Raw genomic sequence first — 18,796 nt, forward strand, 5'->3', positions numbered from 1 at the left:
CTTCATCTGGCCGAGGCAACTACACCACACCAGGGCCTGTGCTGCTTGTTGAGCCAAACTACACCACACCAGGGCCTGTGGCACTGGCTGTGGCCATGTACAACACAATAGTGCTATGCTTCTGGCCGAGGCGACTACACCACACCAGGGCCTCTGCTTCTTGCTGAGACCACCTACACCACACCATGGCCTGTGCTGCTGGCTGAAGCCACCTTCACCACACTAAGGCCAGTGCTTCTGGCTGAGCCCACTACTCCACACCAGGTCCTGTGCTTCTTGCTGAGGCAACCTAAACCACAACAGGGCCTGTGCTGCTGTTTGAGGCCAACTACACCGCACCAGGGTCTTTTGGAAGGCCATCTTCGCCGTATACAAAGAGTAAAAACCCAACATCGACATTGTAGACCCTTCATTGCAGACAATGGCCTGTGGCTCTGTCCTAGGCCATCTACACCACAGGAGTGCCTTTGCTTCTGGCCGAGGCCATCTTCACCACACCAGGGCCTGTGATTATGGCTGATGCCAACTACACCACACCAGGGCCTGTGCTGCTGGTTGAGGCCAACTACACCACACCAGGGCATGTGGCTCTGGCTGTGGCCATCTTCACCACACCAGTGCCGTTGCTTCTGGCCGAGGCCATCTTCACCACACCAGGGTCTGTGCTGCTTGTTGAGGCCAACTACACCACACCAGGGCCTGTGGCTCTGGCTGTGGCCATCTTCACCACACCAGGGCCTGTGATTATGGCTGAGGCCAAATACACCACAACAGGGCCTGTGCTGCTGGTTGAGGCCAACTACACCACACCAGGGCCTGTGGCTCTGGCTGTGGCCATCTTCACCACACCAGTGCCGTCGCTTCTGGCCGAGGCCATCTTCACCACACCAGGGTCTGTGCTGCTTGTTGAGGCCAACTACACCACACCAGGGCCTGTGGCTCTGGCTGTGGCCATCTTCACCACACCAGGGCCTGAGCTGCTGGTTAAGGCCAACTACACCACACCAGGGCCTGTGCAGCTGGTTGAGGCCATCTTCACCACACCAGTGCCTTTGCTTCTGGCCGAGGCCATCTTCATCACAAAAGGGCCTGTGATTATGGCTGAGGCCAACTTCACCACACCAGGGCCTGTGCTGCTGGTTGAGGCCAACTACACCACACCAGGGCCTGTGCTGCTTGTTGAGGCCATCTTCACCACACCAGTGCCGTTGCTTCTGGCCGAGGCCATCTTCACCACACCAGGGCCTGTGCTGCTTGTTGAGCCCAAGTTCACCACACCAGGGCCTGTGCTGCATGTTGAGGCCAACTACACCACACCAGGGCCTGTGGCTCTGGCTGTGGCCATCTTCACCACACCAGGGCCTGTTATTATGGCTGAGGCCAAATACACCACAACAGGGCCTGTGCTGCTGGCTGAGGCCAACTACACCACACCAGGGCCTGTGCTGCTTGTTGAGGCCATCTTCACCACACCAGTGCCGTTGCTTCTGGCCGAGGCCATCTTCACCACACCAGGGCCTGTGCTGCTTGTTGAGCCCAACTTCACCACACCAGGGCCTGTGCTGCATGTTGAGGCCAACTACACCACACCAGGGCCTGTGGCTCTGGCTGTGGCCATCTTCACCACACCAGGGCCTGTGATTATGGCTGAGGCCAAATACACCACAACAGGGCCTGTGCTGCTGGCTGAGGCCAACTACACCAGACTAGGGCCTGTGGCACTGGCTGAGGCCATCTGCACCACAACAGTGCTCTTCATCTGGCCGAGGCAACTACACCACACCAGGGCCTGTGCTGCTTGTTGAGCCAAACTACACCACACCAGGGCCTGTGGCACTGGCTGTGGCCATGTACAACACAATAGTGCTATGCTTCTGGCCGAGGCGACTACACCACACCAGGGCCTCTGCTTCTTGCTGAGACCACCTACACCACACTAAGGCCAGTGCTTCTGGCTGAGCCCACTACTCCACACCAGGTCCTGTGCTTCTTGCTGAGGCAACCTAAACCACAACAGGGCCTGTGCTGCTGTTTGAGGCCAACTACACCGCACCAGGGTCTTTTGGAAGGCCATCTTCGCCGTATACAAAGAGTAAAAACCCAACATCGACATTGTAGACCCTTCATTGCAGACAATGGCCTGTGGCTCTGTCCTAGGCCATCTACACCACAGGAGTGCCTTTGCTTCTGGCCGAGGCCATCTTCACCACACCAGGGCCTGTGATTATGGCTGATGCCAACTACACCACACCAGGGCCTGTGCTGCTGGTTGAGGCCAACTACACCACACCAGGGCCTGTGGCTCTGGCTGTGGCCATCTTCACCACACCAGTGCCGTTGCTTCTGGCCGAGGCCATCTTCACCACACCAGGGTCTGTGCTGCTTGTTGAGGCCAACTACACCACACCAGGGCCTGTGGCTCTGGCTGTGGCCATCTTCACCACACCAGGGCCTGTGATTATGGCTGAGGCCAAATACACCACAACAGGGCCTGTGCTGCTGGTTGAGGCCAACTACACCAGACTAGGGCCTGTGGCACTGGCTGAGGCCATCTGCACCACAACAGTGCTCTTCTTCTGGCCGAGGCAACTACACCACACCAGGGCCTGTGCTGCTTGTTGAGCCCAACTACACCACACCAGGGCCTGTGGCACTGGCTGTGGCCATGTACAACACAATAGTGCTATGCTTCTGGCCGAGGCGACTACACCACACCAGGGCCTGTGATTATGGCTAAGGCCAACTTCACCACACCAGGGCCTGTGCTGCTGGCTGAAGCCACCTTCACCACACCAAGGCCAGTGCTTCTGGCTGAGCCCACTACTCCACACCAGGTCCTGTGCTTCTTGCTGAGGCAACCTAAACCACAACAGGGCCTGTGCTGCTGTTTGAGGCCAACTACACCGCACCAGGGTCTTTTGGAAGGCCATCTTCGCCATATACAAAGAGTAAAAACCCAACATCGACATTGTAGACCCTTCATTGCAGACAATGGCCTGTGGCTCTGTCCTAGGCCATCTACACCACAGGAGTGCCTTTGCTTCTGGCCGAGGCCATCTTCACCACACCAGGGCCTGTGATTATGGCTGATGCCAACTACACCACACCAGGGCCTGTGCTGCTGGTTGAGGCCAACTACACCACACCAGGGCCTGTGGCTCTGGCTGTGGCCATCTTCACCACACCAGTGCCGTTGCTTCTGGCCGAGGCCATCTTCACCACACCAGGGTCTGTGCTGCTTGTTAAGGCCAACTACACCACACCAGGGCCTGTGGCTCTGGCTGTGGCCATCTTCACCACACCAGGGCCTGTGATTATGGCTGAGGCCAAATACACCACAACAGGGCCTGTACTGCTGGTTGAGGCCAACTACACCAGACTAGGGCCTGTGGCACAGGCTGTGGCCATCTGCACCACAACAGTGCTCTTCTTCTGGCCGAGGCAACTACACCACACCAGGGCCTGTGCTGCTTGTTGAGCCCAACTACACCACACCAGGGCCTGTGGCACTGGCTGTGGCCATGTACAACACAATAGTGCTATGCTTCTGGCCGAGGCGACTACACCACACCAGGGCCTCTGCTTCTTGCTGAGACCACCTACACCACACCATGGCCTGTGCTGCTGGCTGAAGCCACCTACACCACACCAAGGCCAGTGCTTCTGGCTGAGCCCACTACTCCACACCAGGTCCTGTGCTTCTTGCTGAGGCAACCTAAACCACAACAGGGCCTGTGCTGCTGTTTGAGGCCAACTACACCGCACCAGGGTCTTTTGGAAGGCCATCTTCGCCGTATACAAAGAGTAAAAAACCCAACATCGACATTGTAGACCCTTCATTGCAGACAATGGCCTGTGGCTCTGTCCTAGGCCATCTACACCACAGGAGTGCCTTTGCTTCTGGCCGAGGCCATCTTCACCACACCAGGGCCTGTGATTATGGCTGATGCCAACTACACCACACCAGGGCCTGTGCTGCTGGTTGAGGCCAACTACACCACACCAGGGCCTGTGGCTCTGGCTGTGGCCATCTTCACCACACCAGTGCCTGTGCAGCTGGTTGAGGCCATCTTCACCACACCAGTGCCTTTGCTTCTGGCCGAGGCCATCTTCATCACACCAGGGCCTGTGATTATGGCTGAGGCCAACTTCACCACACCAGGGCCTGTGCTGCTGGTTGAGGCCAACTACACCACACCAGGGCCTGTGCTGCTTGTTGAGGCCATCTTCACCACACCAGTGCCGTTGCTTCTGGCCGAGGCCATCTTCACCACACCAGGGCCTGTGCTGCTTGTTGAGCCCAACTTCACCACACCAGGGCCTGTGCTGCATGTTGAGGCCAACTACACCACACCAGGGCCTGTGGCTCTGGCTGTGGCCATCTTCACCACACCATGGCCTGTGATTATGGCTGAGGCCAAATACACCACAACAGGGACTGTGCTGCTGGCTGAGGCCAACTACACCAGACTAGGGCCTGTGGCACTGGCTGAGGCCATCTGCACCACAACAGTGCTCTTCTTCTGGCCGAGGCAACTACACCACACCAGGGCCTGTGCTGCTTGTTGAGCCCAACTACACCACACCAGGGCCTGTGGCACTGGCTGTGGCCATGTACAACACAATAGTGCTATGCTTCTGGCCGAGGCGACTACACCACACCAGGGCCTCTGCTTCTTGCTGAGACCACCTACACCACACCATGGCCTGTGCTGCTGGCTGAAGCCACCTTCACCACACCAAGGCCAGTGTTTCTGGCTGAGCCCACTACTCCACACCAGGTCCTGTGCTTCTTGCTGAGGCAACCTAAACCACAACAGGGCCTGTGCTGCTGTTTGAGGCCAACTACACCGCACCAGGGTCTTTTGGAAGGCCATCTTCGCCGTATACAAAGAGTAAAAACCCAACATCGACATTGTAGACCCTTCATTGCAGACAATGGCCTGTGGCTCTGTCCTAGGCCATCTACACCACAGGAGTGCCTTTGCTTCTGGCCGAGGCCATCTTCACCACACCAGGGCCTGTGATTATGGCTGATGCCAACTACACCACACCAGGGCCTGTGCTGCTGGTTGAGGCCAACTACACCACACCAGGGCCTGTGGCTCTGGCCGAGGCCATCTTCACCACACCAGTGCCGTTGCTTCTGGCCGAGGCCATCTTCACCACACCAGGGTCTGTGCTGCTTGTTGAGGCCAACTACACCACACCAGGGCCTGTGGCTCTGGCTGTGGCCATCTTCACCACACCAGGGCCTGTGATTATGGCTGAGGCCAAATACACCACAACAGGGCCTGTGCTGCTGGTTGCGCCCAACTACACCAGACTAGGGCCTGTGGCACTGGCTGAGGCCATCTGCACCACAACAGTGCTCTTCTTCTGGCCGAGGCAACTACACCACACCAGGGCCTGTGCTGCTTGTTGAGCCCAACTACACCACACCAGGGCCTGTGGCACTGGCTGTGGCCATGTACAACACAATAGTGCTATGCTTCTGGCCGAGGCGACTACACCACACCATGGCCTGTGCTTCTTGCTGAGACCACCTACACCACACCATGGCCTGTGCTGCTGGCTGAAGCCACCTTCACCACACCAAGGCCAGTGCTTCTGGCTGAGCCCACTACTCCACACCAGGTCCTGTGCTTCTTGCTGAGGCAAACTAAACCACAACAGGGCCTGTGCTGCTGTTTGAGGCCAACTACACCGCACCAGGGTCTTTTGGAAGGCCATCTTCGCCGTATACAAAGAGTAAAAACCCAACATCGACATTGTAGACCCTTCATTGCAGACAATGGCCTGTGGCTCTGTCCTAGGCCATCTACACCACAGGAGTGCCTTTGCTTCTGGCCGAGGCCATCTTCACCACACCAGCGCCTGTGATTATGGCTGATGCCAACTACACCACACCAGGGCCTGTGCTGCTGGTTGAGGCCAACTACACCACACCAGGTCCTGTGGCTCTGGCTGTGGCCATCTTCACCACACCAGTGCTCTGCTTCTGGCCGAGACGACTACACCACACCAGGCCCTGTGCTGCTGGCTGAGGGCAACTACACCACACCATGGCCTGTGAATATGGCCGAGGCGACTACACCACACCAGGGCCTGTGCTGCTGGTTGAGGCCAACTACACCACACCAGGGCCTGTGATTATTGCTGAGGCGAACTACACCACACCAGGGCCTGAGCTGCTGGTTGAGGCCAACTACACCACACCAGGTCCTGTGCTGCTGGTTGAGGCCAACTACACCACACCAGGCCTGTGCTGCTGGTTGAGGCCATCGTCACCACACCAGTGCCTTTGCTTCTGGCCGAGGCCATCTTCATCACAAAAGGGCCTGTGATTATGGCTAAGCCCAACTTCACCACACCAGGGCACGTGCTGCTGGTTGAGGCCAACTACACCGCACCAGGGCCTTTTGGAATGCCATCTTCGCCGTATACATAGAGTAAAAAACCAACATCGACATTGTAGACCATTCATTGCAGACAATGGCCTGTGGCTCTGTACTAGGCCATCTACACCACAGGAGTGCCTTTGCTCCTGGCCAAGGCCATCTTCACCACACCAGGGCCTGTGATTATGGCTGATGCCAACTTCACCACACCAGGGCCTGTGCTGCTGGTTGAGCCCAACTACACCACACCAGGGCCTGTGCTGCTTGTTGAGGCCATCTTCACCACACCAGTGCCGTTGCTTCTGGCCGAGGCCATCTTCACCACACCAGGGCCTGTGCAGCTTGTTGAGCCCAACTTCACCACACCAGGGCCTGTGGCTCTGGCTGTGGCCATCTTCACCACACCAGTGCCGTTGCTTCTGGCCGAGGCCATCTTCACCACACCAGGGTCTGTGCTGCTTGTTGAGGCCAACTACACCACACCAGGGCCTGTGGCTCTGGCTGTGGCCATCTTCACCACACCAGGGCCTGTGATTATGGCTGAGGCCAAATACACCACAACAGGGCCTGTACTGCTGGTTGAGGCCAACTACACCAGACTAGGGTCTGTGGCACTGGCTGTGGCCATCTGCACCACAACAGTGCTCTTCTTCTGGCCGAGGCAACTACACCACAACAGGGCCTGTGCTGCTTGTTGAGCCCAACTACACCACACCAGGGCCTGTGGCACTGGCTGTGGCCATGTACAACACAATAGTGCTATGCTTCTGGCCGAGGCGACTACACCACACCAGGGCCTCTGCTTCTTGCTGAGACCACCTACACCACACCATGGCCTGTGCTGCTGGCTGAAGCCACCTTCACCACACCAAGGCCAGTGCTTCTGGCTGAGCCCACTACTCCACACCAGGTCCTGTGCTTCTTGCTGAGGCAACCTAAACCACAACAGGGCCTGTGCTGCTGTTTGAGGCCAACTACACCGCACCAGGGTCTTTTGGAAGGCCATCTTCGCCGTATACAAAGAGTAAAAAACCCAACATCGACATTGTAGACCCTTCATTGCAGACAATGGCCTGTGGCTCTGTCCTAGGCCATCTACACCACAGGAGTGCCTTTGCTTCTGGCCGAGGCCATCTTCACCACACCAGGGCCTGTGATTATGGCTGATGCCAACTACACCACACCAGGGCCTGTGCTGCTGGTTGAGGCCAACTACACCACACCAGGGCCTGTGGCTCTGGCTGTGGCCATCTTCACCACACCAGTGCCGTTGCTTCTGGCCGAGGCCATCTTCACCACACCAGGGTCTGTGCTGCTTGTTGAGGCCAACTACACCACACCAGGGCCTGTGGCTCTGGCTGTGGCCATCTTCACCACACCAGGGCCTGTGATTATGGCTGAGGCCAAATACACCACAACAGGGCCTGTGCTGCTGGTTGAGGCCAACTACACCACACCAGGGCCTGTGGCTCTGGCTGTGGCCATCTTCACCACACCAGTGCCGTCGCTTCTGGCCGAGGCCATCTTCACCACACCAGGGTCTGTGCTGCTTGTTGAGGCCAACTACACCACACCAGGGCCTGTGGCTCTGGCTGTGGCCATCTTCACCACACCAGGGCCTGAGCTGCTGGTTAAGGCCAACTACACCACACCAGGGCCTGTGCTGCTGGTTGAGGCCATCTTCACCACACCAGTGCCTTTGCTTCTGGCCGAGGCCATCTTCAGCACAAAAGGGCCTGTGATTATGGCTGAGGCCAACTTCACCACACCAGGGCCTGTGCTGCTGGTTGAGGCCAACTACACCACACCAGGGCCTGTGCTGCTTGTTGAGGCCATCTTCACCACACCAGTGCCGTTGCTTCTGGCCGAGGCCATCTTCACCACACCAGGGCCTGTGCTGCTTGTTGAGCCCAACTTCACCACACCAGGGCCTGTGCTGCATGTTGAGGCCAACTACACCACACCAGGGCCTGTGGCTCTGGCTGTGGCCATCTTCACCACACCATGGCCTGTGATTATGGCTGAGGCCAAATACACCACAACAGGGCCTGTGCTGCTGGCTGAGGCCAACTACACCACACCAGGGCCTGTGGCTCTGGCTGTTGCCATCTTCACCACACCAGTGCCGTTGCTTCTGGCCGAGGCCATCTTCACCACACCAGGGTCTGTGCTGCTTGTTGAGGCCAACTACACCACACCAGGGCCTGTGGCTCTGGCTGTGGCCATCTTCACCACACCAGGGCCTGTGATTATGGCTGAGGCCAAATACACCACAACAGGGCCTGTACTGCTGGTTGAGGCCAACTACACCAGACCAGGGCCTGTGGAACTGGCTGTGGCCATCTGCACCACAACAGTGCTCTTCTTCTGGCCGAGGCAACTACACCACACCAGGGCCTGTGCTGCTTGTTGAGCCCAACTACACCACACCAGGGCCTGTGGCACTGGCTGTGGCCATGTACAACACAATAGTGCTATGCTTCTGGCCGAGGCGACTACACCACACCAGGGCCTCTGCTTCTTGCTGAGACCACCTACACCACACCATGGCCTGTGCTGCTGGCTGAAGCCACCTTCACCACACCAAGGCCAGTGCTTCTGGCTGAGCCCACTACTCCACACCAGGTCCTGTGCTTCTTGCTGAGGCAACCTAAACCACAACAGGGCCTGTGCTGCTGTTTGAGGCCAACTACACCGCACCAGGGTCTTTTGGAAGGCCATCTTCGCCGTATACAAAGAGTAAAAAACCCAACATCGACATTGTAGACCCTTCATTGCAGACAATGGCCTGTGGCTCTGTCCTAGGCCATCTACACCACAGGAGTGCCTTTGCTTCTGGCCGAGGCCATCTTCACCACACCAGGGCCTGTGATTATGGCTGATGCCAACTACACCACACCAGGGCCTGTGCTGCTGGTTGAGGCCAACTACACCACACCAGGGCCTGTGGCTCTGGCTGTGGCCATCTTCACCACACCAGTGCCGTTGCTTCTGGCCGAGGCCATCTTCACCACACCAGGGTCTGTGCTGCTTGTTGAGGCCAACTACACCACACCAGGGCCTGTGGCTCTGGCTGTGGCCATCTTCACCACACCAGGGCCTGTGATTATGGCTGAGGCCAAATACACCACAACAGGGCCTGTGCTGCTGGTTGAGGCCAACTACACCACACCAGGGCCTGTGGCTCTGGCTGTGGCCATCTTCACCACACCAGTGCCGTCGCTTCTGGCCGAGGCCATCTTCACCACACCAGGGTCTGTGCTGCTTGTTGAGGCCAACTACACCACACCAGGGCCTGTGGCTCTGGCTGTGGCCATCTTCACCACACCAGGGCCTGAGCTGCTGGTTAAGGCGAACTACACCACACCAGGGCCTGTGCTGCTGGTTGAGGCCATCTTCACCACACCAGTGCCTTTGCTTCTGGCCGAGGCCATCTTCAGCACAAAAGGGCCTGTGATTATGGCTGAGGCCAACTTCACCACACCAGGGCCTGTGCTGCTGGTTGAGGCCAACTACACCACACCAGGGCCTGTGCTGCTTGTTGAGGCCATCTTCACCACACCAGTGCCGTTGCTTCTGGCCGAGGCCATCTTCACCACACCAGGGCCTGTGCTGCTTGTTGAGCCCAACTTCACCACACCAGGGCCTGTGCTGCATGTTGAGGCCAACTACACCACACCAGGGCCTGTGGCTCTGGCTGTGGCCATCTTCACCACACCATGGCCTGTGATTATGGCTGAGGCCAAATACACCACAACAGGGCCTGTGCTGCTGGCTGAGGCCAACTACACCACACCAGGGCCTGTGGCTCTGGCTGTTGCCATCTTCACCACACCAGTGCCGTTGCTTCTGGCCGAGGCCATCTTCACCACACCAGGGTCTGTGCTGCTTGTTGAGGCCAACTACACCACACCAGGGCCTGTGGCTCTGGCTGTGGCCATCTTCACCACACCAGGGCCTGTGATTATGGCTGAGGCCAAATACACCACAACAGGGCCTGTACTGCTGGTTGAGGCCAACTACACCAGACTAGGGCCTGTGGCACTGGCTGTGGCCATCTGCACCACAACAGTGCTCTTCTTCTGGCCGAGGCAACTACACCACACCAGGGCCTGTGCTGCTTGTTGAGCCCAACTACACCACACCAGGGCCTGTGGCACTGGCTGTGGCCATGTACAACACAATAGTGCTATGCTTCTGGCCGAGGCGACTACACCACACCAGGGCCTCTGCTTCTTGCTGAGACCACCTACACCACACCATGGCCTGTGCTGCTGGCTGAAGCCACCTTCACCACACCAAGGCCAGTGCTTCTGGCTGAGCCCACTACTCCACACCAGGTCCTGTGCTTCTTGCTGAGGCAACCTAAACCTCAACAGGGCCTGTGCTGCTGTTTGAGGCCAACTACACCGCACCAGGGTCTTTTGGAAGGCCATCTTCGCCGTATACAAAGAGTAAAAAACCCAACATCGACATTGTAGACCCTTCATTGCAGACAATGGCCTGTGGCTCTGTCCTAGGCCATCTACACCACAGGAGTGCCTTTGCTTCTGGCCGAGGCCATCTTCACCACACCAGGGCCTGTGATTATGGCTGATGCCAACTACACCACACCAGGGCCTGTGCTGCTGGTTGAGGCCAACTACACCACACCAGGGCCTGTGGCTCTGGCTGTGGCCATCTTCACCACACCAGTGCCGTTGCTTCTGGCCGAGGCCATCTTCACCACACCAGGGTCTGTGCTGCTTGTTGAGGCCAACTACACCACACCAGGGCCTGTGGCTCTGGCTGTGGCCATCTTCACCACACCAGGGCCTGTGATTATGGCTGAGGCCAAATACACCACAACAGGGCCTGTGCTGCTGGTTGAGGCCAACTACACCACACCAGGGCCTGTGGCTCTGGCTGTGGCCATCTTCACCACACCAGTGCCGTCGCTTCTGGCCGAGGCCATCTTCACCACACCAGGGTCTGTGCTGCGTGTTGAGGCCAACTACACCACACCAGGGCCTGTGGCTCTGGCTGTGGCCATCTTCACCACACCAGGGCCTGAGCTGCTGGTTAAGGCCAACTACACCACACCAGGGCCTGTGCTGCTGGTTGAGGCCATCTTCACCACACCAGTGCCTTTGCTTCTGGCCGAGGCCATCTTCATCACAAAAGGGCCTGTGATTATGGCTGAGGCCAACTTCACCACACCAGGGCCTGTGCTGCTGGTTGAGGCCAACTACACCACACCAGGGCCTGTGCTGCTTGTTGAGGCCATCTTCACCACACCAGTGCCGTTGCTTCTGGCCGAGGCCATCTTCACCACACCAGGGCCTGTGCTGCTTGTTGAGCCCAACTTCACCACACCAGGGCCTGTGCTGCATGTTGAGGCCAACTACACCACACCAGGGCCTGTGGCTCTGGCCGAGGCCATCTTCACCACACCATGGCCTGTGATTATGGCTGAGGCCAAATACACCACAACAGGGCCTGTGCTGCTGGCTGAGGCCAACTACACCAGACTAGGGCCTGTGGCACTGGCTGAGGCCATCTGCACCACAACAGTGCTCTTCTTCTGGCCGAGGCAACTACACCACACCAGGGCCTGTGCTGCTTGTTGAGCCCAACTACACCACACCAGGGCCTGTGGCACTGGCTGTGGCCATGTACAACACAATAGTGCTATGCTTCTGGCCGAGGCGACTACACCACACCAGGGCCTCTGCTTCTTGCTGAGACCACCTACACCACACCATGGCCTGTGCTGCTGGCTGAAGCCACCTTCACCACACCAAGGCCAGTGTTTCTGGCTGAGCCCACTACTCCACACCAGGTCCTGTGCTTCTTGCTGAGGCAACCTAAACCACAACAGGGCCTGTGCTGCTGTTTGAGGCCAACTACACCGCACCAGGGTCTTTTGGAAGGCCATCTTCGCCGTATACAAAGAGTAAAAACCCAACATCGACATTGTAGACCCTTCATTGCAGACAATGGCCTGTGGCTCTGTCCTAGGCCATCTACACCACAGGAGGGCCTTTGCTTCTGGCCGAGGCCATCTTCACCACACCAGGGCCTGTGATTATGGCTGATGCCAACTACACCACACCAGGGCCTGTGCTGCTGGTTGAGGCCAACTACACCACACCAGGGCCTGTGGCTCTGGCTGTGGCCATCTTCACCACACCAGTGCCGTTGCTTCTGGCCGAGGCCATCTTCACCACACCAGGGTCTGTGCTGCTTGTTGAGGCCAACTACACCACACCAGGGCCTGTGGCTCTGGCTGTGGCCATCTTCACCACACCAGGGCCTGTGATTATGGCTGAGGCCAAATACACCACAACAGGGCCTGTGCTGCTGGTTGCGCCCAACTACACCAGACTAGGGCCTGTGGCACTGGCTGAGGCCATCTGCACCACAACAGTGCTCTTCTTCTGGCCGAGGCAACTACACCACACCAGGGCCTGTGCTGCTTGTTGAGCCCAACTACACCACACCAGGGCCTGTGGCACTGGCTGTGGCCATGTACAACACAATAGTGCTATGCTTCTGGCCGAGGCGACTACACCACACCATGGCCTGTGCTTCTTGCTGAGACCACCTACACCACACCATGGCCTGTGCTGCTGGCTGAAGCCACCTTCACCACACCAAGGCCAGTGCTTCTGGCTGAGCCCACTACTCCACACCAGGTCCTGTGCTTCTTGCTGAGGCAAACTAAACCACAACAGGGCCTGTGCTGCTGTTTGAGGCCAACTACACCGCACCAGGGTCTTTTGGAAGGCCATCTTCGCCGTATACAAAGAGTAAAAACCCAACATCGACATTGTAGACCCTTCATTGCAGACAATGGCCTGTGGCTCTGTCCTAGGCCATCTACACCACAGGAGTGCCTTTGCTTCTGGCCGAGGCCATCTTCACCACACCAGCGCCTGTGATTATGGCTGATGCCAACTACACCACACCAGGGCCTGTGCTGCTGGTTGAGGCCAACTACACCACACCAGGTCCTGTGGCTCTGGCTGTGGCCATCTTCACCACACCAGTGCTCTGCTTCTGGCCGAGACGACTACACCACACCAGGCCCTGTGCTGCTGGCTGAGGGCAACTACACCACACCATGGCCTGTGAATATGGCCGAGGCGACTACACCACACCAGGGCCTGTGCTGCTGGTTGAGGCCAACTACACTACACCAGGGCCTGTGATTATTGCTGAGGCGAACTACACCACACCAGTGCCTTTGCTTCTGGCCGAGGCCATCTTCAGCACAAAAGGGCCTGTGATTATGGCCGAGGCCATCTTCACCACACCAGGGTCTGTGCTGCTTGCTGAGGCCAACTACACCACACCAGGGCCTGTGGCTCTGGCTGTGGCCATCTTCACCACACCAGGGCCTGAGCTGCTGGTTAAGGCCAACTACACCACACCAGGGCCTGTGCTGCTGGTTGAGGCCATCTTCACCACACCAGTGCCTTTGCTTCTGGCCGAGGCCATCTTCATCACAAAAGGGCCTGTGATTATGGCTGAGGCCAACTTCACCACACCAGGGCCTGTGCTGCTGGTTGAGGCCAACTACACCACACCAGGGCCTGTGCTGCTTGTTGAGGCCATCTTCACCACACCAGTGCCGTTGCTTCTGGCCGAGGCCATCTTCACCACACCAGGGCCTGTGCTGCTTGTTGAGCCCAACTTCACCACACCAGGGCCTGTGCTGCATGTTGAGGCCAACTACACCACACCAGGGCCTGTGGCTCTGGCTGTGGCCATCTTCACCACACCATGGCCTGTGATTATGGCTGAGGCCAAATACACCACAACAGGGCCTGTGCTGCTGGCTGAGGCCAACTACACCAGACTAGGGCCTGTGGCACTGGCTGAGGCCATCTGCACCACAACAGTGCTCTTCTTCTGGCCGAGGCAACTACACCACACCAGGGCCTGTGCTGCTTGTTGAGCCCAACTACACCACACCAGGGCCTGTGGCACTGGCTGTGGCCATGTACAACACAATAGTGCTATGCTTCTGGCCGAGGCGACTACACCACACCAGGGCCTCTGCTTCTTGCTGAGACCACCTACACCACACCATGGCCTGTGCTGCTGGCTGAAGCCACCTTCACCACACCAAGGCCAGTGTTTCTGGCTGAGCCCACTACTCCACACCAGGTCCTGTGCTTCTTGCTGAGGCAACCTAAACCACAACAGGGCCTGTGCTGCTGTTTGAGGCCAACTACACCGCACCAGGGTCTTTTGGAAGGCCATCTTCGCCGTATACAAAGAGTAAAAACCCAACATCGACATTGTAGACCCTTCATTGCAGACAATGGCCTGTGGCTCTGTCCTAGGCCATCTACACCACAGGAGTGCCTTTGCTTCTGGCCGAGGCCATCTTCACCACACCAGGGCCTGTGATTATGGCTGATGCCAACTACACCACACCAGGGCCTGTGCTGCTGGTTGAGGCCAACTACACCACACCAGGGCCTGTGGCTCTGGCTGTGGCCATCTTCACCACACCAGTGCCGTTGCTTCTGGCCGAGGCCATCTTCACCACACCAGGGTCTGTGCTGCTTGTTGAGGCCAACTACACCACACCAGGGCCTGTGGCTCTGGCTGTGGCCATCTTCACCACACCAGGGCCTGTGATTATGGCTGAGGCCAAATACACCACAACAGGGCCTGTGCTGCTGGTTGCGCCCAACTACACCAGACTAGGGCCTGTGGCACTGGCTGAGGCCATCTGCACCACAACAGTGCTCTTCTTCTGGCCGAGGCAACTACACCACACCAGGGCCTGTGCTGCTTGTTGAGCCCAACTACACCACACCAGGGCCTGTGGCACTGGCTGTGGCCATGTACAACACAATAGTGCTATGCTTCTGGCCGAGGCGACTACACCACACCATGGCCTGTGCTTCTTGCTGAGACCACCTACACCACACCATGGCCTGTGCTGCTGGCTGAAGCCACCTTCACCACACCAAGGCCAGTGCTTCTGGCTGAGCCCACTACTCCACACCAGGTCCTGTGCTTCTTGCTGAGGCAAACTAAACCACAACAGGGCCTGTGCTGCTGTTTGAGGCCAACTACACCGCACCAGGGTCTTTTGGAAGGCCATCTTCGCCGTATACAAAGAGTAAAAACCCAACATCGACATTGTAGACCCTTCATTGCAGACAATGGCCTGTGGCTCTGTCCTAGGCCATCTACACCACAGGAGTGCCTTTGCTTCTGGCCGAGGCCATCTTCACCACACCAGCGCCTGTGATTATGGCTGATGCCAACTACACCACACCAGGGCCTGTGCTGCTGGTTGAGGCCAACTACACCACACCAGGTCCTGTGGCTCTGGCTGTGGCCATCTTCACCACACCAGTGCTCTGCTTCTGGCCGAGACGACTACACCACACCAGGCCCTGTGCTGCTGGCTGAGGGCAACTACACCACACCATGGCCTGTGAATATGGCCGAGGCGACTACACCACACCAGGGCCTGTGCTGCTGGTTGAGGCCAACTACACCACACCAGGGCCTGTGATTATTGCTGAGGCGAACTACACCACACCAGGGCCTGAGCTGCTGGTTGAGGCCAACTACACCACACCAGGTCCTGTGCTGCTGGTTGAGGCCAACTACACCACACCAGGCCTGTGCTGCTGGTTGAGGCCATCGTCACCACACCAGTGTCTTTGCTTCTGGCCGAGGCCATCTTCATCACAAAAGGGCCTGTGATTATGGCTAAGCCCAACTTCACGACACCAGGGCACGTGCTGCTGGTTGAGGCCAACTACACCGCACCAGGGCCTTTTGGAATGCCATCTTCGCCGTATACATAGAGTAAAAAACCAACATCGACATTGTAGACCATTCATTGCAGACAATGGCCTGTGGCTCTGTACTAGGCCATCTACACCACAGGAGTGCCTTTGCTCCTGGCCAAGGCCATCTTCACCACACCAGGGCCTGTGATTATGGCTGAGGCCAACTTCACCACACCAGGGCCTGTGCTGCTGGTTGAGGCCAACTACACCACACCAGGGCCTGTGCTGCTTGTTGAGGCCATCTTCACCACACCAGTGCCGTTGCTTCTGGCCGAGGCCATCTTCACCACACCAGGGCCTGTGCTGCTTGTTGAGCCCAACTTCACCACACCAGGGCCTGTGGCTCTGGCTGTGGCCATCTTCACCACACCAGTGCCGTTGCTTCTGGCCGAGGCCATCTTCACCACACCAGGGTCTGTGCTGCTTGTTGAGGCCAACTACACCACACCAGGGCCTGTGGCTCTGGCTGTGGCCATCTTCACCACACCAGGGCCTGTGATTATGGCTGAGGCCAAATACACCACAACAGGGCCTGTACTGCTGGTTGAGGCCATCTTCACCACACCAGTGCCTTTGCTTCTGGCCGAGGCCATTTTCATCACAAAAGGGCCTGTGATTATGGCTGAGGCCAACTTCACCACACCAGGGCCTGTGCTGCTGGTTGAGGCCAACTACACCACACCAGGGCCTGTGCTGCTTGTTGAGGCCATCTTCACCACACCAGTGCCGTTGCTTCTGGCCGAGGCCATCTTCACCACACCAGGGCCTGTGCTGCTTGTTGAGCCCAACTTCACCACACCAGGGCCTGTGCTGCATGTTGAGGCCAACTACACCACACCAGGGCCTGTGGCTCTGGCTGTGGCCATCTTCACCACACCATGGCCTGTGATTATGGCTGAGGCCAAATACACCACAACAGGGCCTGTGCTGCTGGCTGAGGCCAACTACACCAGACTAGGGCCTGTGGCACTGGCTGAGGCCATCTGCACCACAACAGTGCTCTTCTTCTGGCCGAGGCAACTACACCACACCAGGGCCTGTGCTGCTTGTTGAGCCCAACTACACCACACCAGGGCCTGTGGCACTGGCTGTGGCCATGTACAACACAATAGTGCTATGCTTCTGGCCGAGGCGACTACACCACACCAGGGCCTCTGCTTCTTGCTGAGACCACCTACACCACACCATGGCCTGTGCTGCTGGCTGAAGCCACCTTCACCACACCAAGGCCAGTGCTTCTGGCTGAGCCCACTACTCCACACCAGGTCCTGTGCTTCTTGCTGAGGCAACCTAAACCACAACAGGGCCTGTGCTGCTGTTTGAGGCCAACTACACCGCACCAGGGTCTTTTGGAAGGCCATCTTCGCCGTATACAAAGAGTAAAAAACCCAACATCGACATTGTAGACCCTTCATTGCAGACAATGGCCTGTGGCTCTGTCCTAGGCCATCTACACCACAGGAGTGCCTTTGCTTCTGGCCGAGGCCATCTTCACCACACCAGGGCCTGTGATTATGGCTGATGCCAACTACACCACACCAGGGCCTGTGCTGCTGGTTGAGGCCAACTACACCACACCAGGGCCTGTGGCTCTGGCTGTGGCCATCTTCACCACACCAGTGCCGTTGCTTCTGGCCGAGGCCATCTTCACCACACCAGGGTCTGTGCTGCTTGTTGAGGCCAACTACACCACACCAGGGCCTGTGGCTCTGGCTGTGGCCATCTTCACCACACCAGGGCCTGTGATTATGGCTGAGGCCAAATACACCACAACAGGGCCTGTGCTGCTGGTTGAGGCCAACTACACCACACCAGGGCCTGTGGCTCTGGCTGTGGCCATCTTCACCACACCAGTGCCGTCGCTTCTGGCCGAGGCCATCTTCACCACACCAGGGTCTGTGCTGCTTGTTGAGGCCAACTACACCACACCAGGGCCTGTGGCTCTGGCTGTGGCCATCTTCACCACACCAGGGCCTGAGCTGCTGGTTAAGGCCAACTACACCACACCAGGGCCTGTGCTGCTGGTTGAGGCCATCTTCACCACACCAGTGCCTTTGCTTCTGGCCGAGGCCATCTTCATCACAAAAGGGCCTGTGATTATGGCTGAGGCCAACTTCACCACACCAGGGCCTGTGCTGCTGGTTGAGGCCAACTACACCACACCAGGGCCTGTGCTGCTTGTTGAGGCCATCTTCACCACACCAGTGCCGTTGCTTCTGGCCGAGGCCATCTTCACCACACCAGGGCCTGTGCTGCTTGTTGAGCCCAACTTCACCACACCAGGGCCTGTGCTGCATGTTGAGGCCAACTACACCACACCAGGGCCTGTGGCTCTGGCTGTGGCCATCTTCACCACACCATGGCCTGTGATTATGGCTGAGGCCAAATACACCAGAACAGGGCCTGTGCTGCTGGCTGAGGCCAACTACACCAGACTAGGGCCTGTGGCACTGGCTGAGGCCATCTGCACCACAACAGTGCTCTTCTTCTGGCCGAGGCAACTACACCACACCAGGGCCTGTGCTGCTTGTTGAGCCCAACTACACCACACCAGGGCCTGTGGCACTGGCTGTGGCCATGTACAAC

This window comes from Pelmatolapia mariae, linkage group LG7 (genome assembly GCF_036321145.2).
Source record: "Pelmatolapia mariae isolate MD_Pm_ZW linkage group LG7, Pm_UMD_F_2, whole genome shotgun sequence".
NCBI classification, from domain to species: Eukaryota; Metazoa; Chordata; class Actinopteri; order Cichliformes; family Cichlidae; genus Pelmatolapia; species Pelmatolapia mariae.